A 7,640-nucleotide genomic window follows, 5' to 3' on the forward strand; every position below is an offset into this window, starting at 1 on the left:
AACCTAATTTTAACATCCACATGTTCCTGTGTGTGCACCCAACCTTTTCAAAATAGCTAAAAAAGATTTTTTTCCCCCCACTTTTTCTCCTCCTTCAAACACCCTCACTTTGGATTTTAAATATTCTTTTTGTCAGCAGATTTTAGCCAAGAAATGTTAAATCTCAAAACTGATTTATTCTAATTGGAGGCAAAAAACCTTTTTTTTTTTTTTCCCCAGCAAGAAACTTAAGCATGGGAAGAAAGCCATGTAAGCTTTATGGTTCAGAGGAGAAACAATTCCTTGGAGAAATCATTCTGCCTCTTCTGTATAGTGGGTAAGATTTTTAATCATCTAAGGGCATTAGGCACCCAACTCCCACTCAAAGCCAGTGTGGGATTTGTCCTCCTGACTCCCTCATGCTCAGAAAAAAAAAACACTCTATATGTGTACATGCTTAGGTATGCACATGTGCACCTAAATACATGCTTCAAGATACTAAATCAAAGGGTAGGAACTAAAAAAAAATCTAAGTGACTTACAACAGTAAAAAACGACTTATTTTGTGCATCTAAATCACTTAGATACTTTTGAAACTGTCACTTTAACCATTCCCTAACTCATTAGGGACAAAAATTACACATTAACTAGTATAAGTGATTGGCAACCAGTTCAAATCAGTAACACCACAGAAGTTCAGTGCACATAAACTGCTTTCAAAATGGCCAAAGCCAATATAAGATAAACTTAGATGGATGTAGTATCACACTTGACTGACTTAGGTGAACTTCTGTCCCAGGTACCTACAGATTCAAGTTAACTCACAGTGCCCCAGTATCCCAGCATGCTTTGCACCTCCCCCACAAACCCCTCCCTTGTAGGGTGGGTGAGCTAGCCTTGGTCCAAGGTGTATGTTCCAGCCAGCAAGGAGGCATGCTGTAGCAACCCCCCTGACTTGTGGCCTGGGCTACTACAGGCAAGAGGATGCATTTCCAGAACCAAAAGTAAATGTCTGTTCACTTGCTTATTGGTTCAATCTACACAGCTTAGACTAACCTGCAATGATTAAATTGATCCAGCCTTGGGTTTTTGATCATCTGTACTTAGCCCATGGGCCTAATTCTACAGATGAATAAGTGTGTGTATTCACCTAACCATCCCCTTGGATTGAGTAAAGTAACACTCCCATGCACAGAATCAGGATTACAGCATGGAAGACAGAGACTTACACAAGTGAGAATCAAAACATGCCTCCAACCTGTTCACCTACAGCTCTTTGTCTTCCCGTTTTTTTAAAGTAAAGTAACAGTAAGAGAAGATTTACCTGCTGTAGAGAAGCACAACAGTCACTCTGATTAAGCCATCACCAAACTTCTCGTTACAAACCCCTAAGAGCCATCCTTGCTTTATGGCTTTGCAATTTTCAGTAATGCCATACCATATTCTATAGCAAATACATGGCGTAGGCACACAGGACCACCAGCAGGCAAAGAGTCCCAAGCTTTTATATTGCTTGAGTGCTGCCATTCTGGAAGAAGGCTTCAATCACGAAAGTCTGAACCTTGTGAAAATACTTTCTCCTCCAACTAGTCCCATTGAAGACAGTAGCTGGCAAATTTATGCATCAGAGCATGGTGTAAACTGTACCAGAAGCCAAGCTAGCCCTCAGACCGCAAGTCACAAAGGTGGCATAAAGCTCTTTCCGCCCCTCCTTCTCCCCACCAGCCCTGTGCTCGGCTCAGCCAGACCAGAGGAACCAGCTCTGGCTTGCTGTCTTTGCAGCCAAGTGCTAATAAGGTGACAGGAATTCACGGGAGTGCTGCAGGGAGGACGGACTAAAACCACAATCCTTAGAAGCAAGGAGCACTCTCAGTTCCTGTTGCATGAAGTTGAGGATGCACCGCTAGCAGGGACAGACCCAGACCCCGATTCCAGGTGATACCAAGGGGCTCACTAGTGCAATGAGCTGTCTTCATAATGGCACCTTTCTCTTGACTTAGGCACTCATGTAGAGCAGCAGTTCTCAATCTGTGGTACAGGTGCCACCAGTGGTATCCAGACCACCTGTCAGTGATACGCAGATTTATTATAATTACTTCATATGGCAAAAAATGTGCTGGTGGTACTTAAGGTTGTATCATTTTAAATTGGGGGTGCACAATCTGTCGGACTTTGGGAACCGCTGATGTTGAGGCCAATAGCGGATCCACTGGAAAGGACAGCCATTTCAGGAGCTGCAGCGGCCGTACGCATCAGGGCTGAAACTAATCCTGCTAGTTCAGGGGTGGGGCATGCGGCGCGCCAGCCTATTCTATCTGGCCCGTGGGGTCCCTAAAAATTTAGAAAATTAATATTTATCTGCCCCTGGCTGCCTGTCACGAGGCCCTCAATGGCTTGCCAAAACTCAGTAAGTGGCCCTCCGCCCGAAATAATTGCCTGTCCCTGTGCTAGTTGCTGCTGCACAAGGAGGGAGAGCGCTGCACATCCACACACACGGCACGGAAATTACTGCTTTCACCATGCAACTACAGAGGGTAGAGGAGCTTTGGTGGGTTGTTTTTTTTTAATGAAAGCTGCAGGTCTCATGCATTCACTTGACTCCAGGAGGTGGGGCTTTATGCAAACCAAATACCCCAAGATCCAACAAGGGCTGAAAGGACCGGACCTTTTGAAGATGGTCCCCAACTGGGAAGTGGTGGTAATGCACTCCTATCCCTCAGAGGCCTTGCTAGGGATCTCTGGTGAAGGAGCAAAGCTCTGCACGCACAAAGTGCTCTTTAAAGACTACGCTTTATAACAGGCGCAGCCACAAGTGGTGGAAATTCGCTATTTGGAACAGTCGCATCCAGCTAATCCGCACTTTCTTTTTCCTGCACATTTCTACCACACAGTAATGGCCGCCCCGAGGGAATCCCTGGAGGAAAAGTCTACCGTTGCTAAAACGGTAAGTTGATTCCTACCAGGAACACAGCCCCTCTCTGACCGGAGATGGGCATGAAGAAGAAATATGCTACTGTAAATCCGTGCTCAAATCTGCTTCTTTTTTTTAGTGTTAGTTTTAAAAAGCCTAAATAAATAGAACTACGCTCATGTACCAAGGCCTTGAAAGAGGAGGATAAAAAAAAGCAGCAGCCCAGGCACACATTGATTCTCCTCTTTATATTTTCCTAAAGAATAGCCTAGTCAAGCTGCATTGACAGGTAGATGGTACAGCTCTGCGGAGGAGGGGGGATTGTCTGAACGTGGCTGAGACACAGAGCACAAATCTGCGCACAGAATCTGCCCTTTTGTGTTGATTAAAAAAGAAAGTTATGTTGCTAATAAAGGGTTGTATTGTGCTATCCATTTTTAAGCTTTAATGATTTCAGTGGGGAGTTCAGCTTAAAAATCAATAGCATAATACGACCAGTAATATTTAGAGTAAATCTGAAAAAAAAAAATGCTGCTTCTTCAGGCTTAATAATAATGTCAGATGCAGGAGATGAATATTTCTCTGTATACAGTGAAAGGGGGGGATGAGGGGGAACACAACTGCCCCTGCTTTGCTGGGAGCAGAGGGGAGCTCCCTCGGGCAATCACAAGCTCCCCCTCCCCTTTGGCTGATGCAGTGAGGGCTCCCCCTCCTGTTTCAGCCTGCTTCTGCACATGGGAATTGCTGAACTGCTTTGCAGAAGAGAGGCCCCTTTCGGAGGAGCAGTGAGAATTGCCCCCATAATATTGCCCCCCTCCAGGGACAGGGTTAGAAAAATCCCTTCTCTTTCCAGGATGAGCCCAAACTTTCCCCCACTTCACTTGTCAGCCCATCCTTCCTTCTTCTTAGAAATCTACTCCTGTCCGCATGGCAAAGTCACATCAGGGCCGCAGCGTGCTAGGTGCTGTACAAATGCGTGGCATGCAAAGACAATAGGGGTGTTACTACCAGTGTCTGCAGAGCCCAGATTTCATGTTCCCCCATCTCTGCCCCCAGTTGTTTTACCACCCATGTTTATAACCCCACACTCATATCTCTCCGGGAGGGTTCTGGCACCCGGGTGGAGGCAATGAGAAGACATTTGCATTCTGGGTCCTTTATTTTCATCGATTCATAGATTTCATAGACATGAGGGCTGGAAGGGACCTCGGAAGATCATCGAGTCCAGCCCCTTTTCCCCCAGGGCAGGAAGTCAGCTGGGGTCAAAGGATCCCCGCAAGATAAATGTCCAAATGCCTCTTAAAGGAGTCCAAAGTAGGTGCTTGCACCGCCTCCAGCGGCAGGCTGTTCCAGGCCTTGGGGGCTCGGACAGTAAAGAAGTTTTTCCTGATGTCCAGCCTAAAACAGTCTTGGAGGATTTTGTGACTGTTTGACCTTGTCATCCCCTGGGGTGCTCTGGTGAGCAGGCCTTCCCCCGGATCCTGATGCACACCCCTCATGTACTTACATAATGTACATACTTACATCGTACGTACATGCTTACACCCCTTACATACTTACAGGTAGCCACCAGGTAACCCCCCTGAGCCTGCGCTTTTCCAGGCTGAAGAGTCCCATGGGTCTCATCGTAAGGCCTGTTCTCCTGCCCTCTGATCATGCGTGTGGCTCTCCTCCGGACTCTCTCAAGCTTCTCCACATTGTCATGAACTGCATGCAGCTGCATCCACTCCCAAATCACTTAACCCCTTGTAGGCAACTTCCCTGCTCCACAAATCACCCTCCCATAACTCTGGGGCTCCAGAATATTATCTTCTAGATGGCAGTCCGACAGCAAGCAGCCGTCAGCTCCCAGAAGATTTCAGCGGAGCCTCTGGTGTGCAGGACTTAGGAAACTTGAATGGAGAGCAGCTATGGCACTACCCACCAGCCACACAACATTGCTGAGCTCCAGCTGGGACTTTCTGGACCCATCTGGGTGGAATCCCACGAACGCCCCCAGATGTTCTCCTTAAACAGAGCTCATTCTTCCCAGTGCTTCCCGAATGAGATCCATCACATCTGCCTCCCCTCCGCCCACAGAAGCAAGTGGAAGCATGTCCTGAGTTTACCTGAAATTCTGTCTTCCCAGGAAAATAAACCTCAGGTCCCACCCAGTTCCCACAGAAGTGGAAGGGAGTCACGCAGCAGGGCTCACGGAGAACAGGAGTGGGTCCCTAAGGTAGCAAGGGAGTCTGTAGAAATAGTGCTGAGAAGATGGGAGGGAGGGGAAAAAGGGTTGCAATAACCCATGCCAGCAATCTGTCCCACAGGCACCTCCTCGGAAACACAAGATTGCAAGGTATAATGAGGAAAGACGGTGCCATTTAGGGGTGGTGGAAAAATTTGGATTTGAGTTTCAGGAAGTGCTGGAGCAGCCTGTCTTAGCGGATAGAGATTTCATTTTTTATTATATTTGCTTCCACGTAAGAGCTGCCACATGAACGAGCACTTCCAGTAGCTTAATTAAAATTGGACCTTAGAAAAAGCAGTGGGGTTGGGATCCCGGGGGTGGGGGGGCAGGCTGGAAAGCCAGAAGGGACAATTACAATCAACTAGCCTGAGCTTCTTAGAGCAACAGGCCACCCAATTTCACCCAACATCAAACCCGTAACTTCTGGTTTAACTAGAGCGTATCTTTTAGAAAGCTGTCCAGTCTTGATTTCAAGTGATGGAAAAATCCACCACATCCTCTGCTAACTTGTTCCAGTGGTTAGTAACCCTCCGTGTTAAAAAATATGCATCTTCTATCTAGACTGCTGGAGTGTAGTCTTTGGCTTTCTCGCTGCCTGAATCGCAGGGAGAAAGCACTCAGGAAGGCTGCAGCGTGGAACGGTTTTTCCACGAGCCGGGAGACGGACACTATGACCTAACACTCGTTCTGCCGTCTCTGTTATCTCTGATTGAGGGCTCTGCAATATGCAGATTTTTGGTAAAGCTTTGTGTGAGAATAACATTTCCTGTTATTTTAACAGTTCGGCTGCTCCTTTTTTAACTTTCTCTGCTATTAGCTGCGAGAGCAGATACAACTACACTGGTGCTGGAAAAGGATTCTTATTTTTCATTATATGCAGGCATTTAAGGCTACTGCAAAAGGAATCCAGAAAGGTGTCCAAATCCCTGCGTGTAACATCTGTGCCAATAATAAACAAATCCACAAGGCTGACACATTCCTCCGTCCCTGCTGGAATAATACAGCTGCATTCCTGCCTTCTGGAGGGTTTCTTCCCCAAAGAGTAGGATTTTGCACTGCTGCTAATGCAGCCTGCTTCCCCCACGCCCTGGGATGCGTATGCTCATTCCAGAAGGTCTCAAGGCAGCTCTAACGCCACTTTGACAAGCCTCGGCCTCAGTGGGCGCTTTGTCCGAGCCCAGACAAAACAAGAATTGACAGCGTTCGAGTCTCTCCTACTGTCCTGTCACACTCGGGAGAGTTTCCTTTGGATGAAGTTTCTTTCTGATGCCATGAGGGCACTATGGAGAGAAAACACGCTTTGAATGGCATCTACCTAGCAGGCCCCTGCGCCGTCATACCCGTACTCCCAGATTTCGCTTGGCCGTGCTTCCGGGAGGTAAGACGAGGCAATTCAACCCATTTTCAGGGAAGGAACCGAGGCACAGGCAGACGAACCCTCAGCCCGTCCAGAGGGGCTGGGCACCGAACCGAAGCACCCTCCTAAAGCGCGGCCACAGCACCAGCCTTTCTGCCTGGGGAAGGAGCTCGCCTGCTCGACTGGCGGAGGCGTGTTGCGTGAGGAGAGTCTTCCTAACTGCGTTCATGCCTTCCTGCAGCCAGCCCATTCAGAAAGCGCCCTGTTCACCTAGGCACGGTGGATGCTTGCAGGCACTGGGGGTGGGGATGTGGGCTGCGAAAGTCTGAACCAAACCAATTGACTTTCAAAAAAAGAAGAAGAAGAAGAGAGGAGTCGATTTTTTTTTTCTCTCCCCGCTTCAAGAAAAAGAAACTCCGGGGGGGCCGCCCCTGCCAGCGGGCCAGCAGCGCCTGGCACCCCCGAGCAGCCCGGCGCGGGCCGGGGAAGGGCGGCTCCTCCCTAAGGGCGTGCTGCCGGGCGCCGTCCCGGACTCGCCTCTGCAACTCCCGCAAAACTTCCCGGGAACCACCTGTGCGCGCCCGCCCGCCCCCGCCCGCAGCCCGCAGCCCGCCCGCAGCCCGCCCGCAGCCCGGCGCGGCGCTCACCTGCGGGCGGGCGCCGGGATGCTGCTTCCCTCCGCCGCCGCCCGTGCGCCGGGGCTGGACCGCGCGCGTGAGTGTGAGTGAGTGAGTGTGCGAGTGTGTGTGCGTGCAAAGGGCCCGGATGCTCCCTCCCTCCGCTGCTTCCCTCCCCCGCCGCCGCCGCCGCCTTCCCCTGCCCGCCCGCCCGCCGGGGCGCGGGTGGGGGGAGCCGCCGCTGGCCGCCCCTGCCCCTGCCCGTGCCCGTGCCCGTGCCAGGGAGAGCCCCCCATTGTACGTCAGGGAGATTCCCACCCCCACTGCGTGCCAGGGAGATCCCCCCCATTGCATAGCAGGGAGACCCCCCCCCATTATATGCTAGGGAGATCCCCCGCGCTGCATGCCAGGGAGACCCCCCATTGCATGCCAGGGAAATGCCCCCATTGCATAGCGGGGAGATCCCCCTTTATATGCCAGGGAGATGCACCCCATTGCATATCGGGGACACCCCCCATTGTACGTCAGGGAGATTCCCACCCCCAT

The 7,640-nt window shown here is 50.2% G+C and overlaps 1 protein-coding gene across 1 annotated transcript in view; it reads right to left on the reverse strand.

Annotated features, from left to right (window-relative positions):
* Window positions 1-7,189, reverse strand: part of ZBTB7C (zinc finger and BTB domain containing 7C) — a 263,506-nt gene extending 256,317 nt beyond the window's left edge. The window contains exon 1 of the mRNA XM_090037757.1: window positions 7,125-7,189. The gene's annotated coding sequence lies outside the window, so the exon portion shown is untranslated. The remainder of the gene's footprint in view (window positions 1-7,124) is intronic.
* Between the last annotated feature and the right edge of the window lie 451 nt (window positions 7,190-7,640).

The sequence above is a fragment of the Crocodylus siamensis genome, chromosome 3 (assembly GCF_052110815.1).
Source record: "Crocodylus siamensis isolate JL-2025a chromosome 3, ASM5211081v1, whole genome shotgun sequence".
NCBI lineage: Eukaryota > Metazoa > Chordata > Crocodylia > Crocodylidae > Crocodylus > Crocodylus siamensis.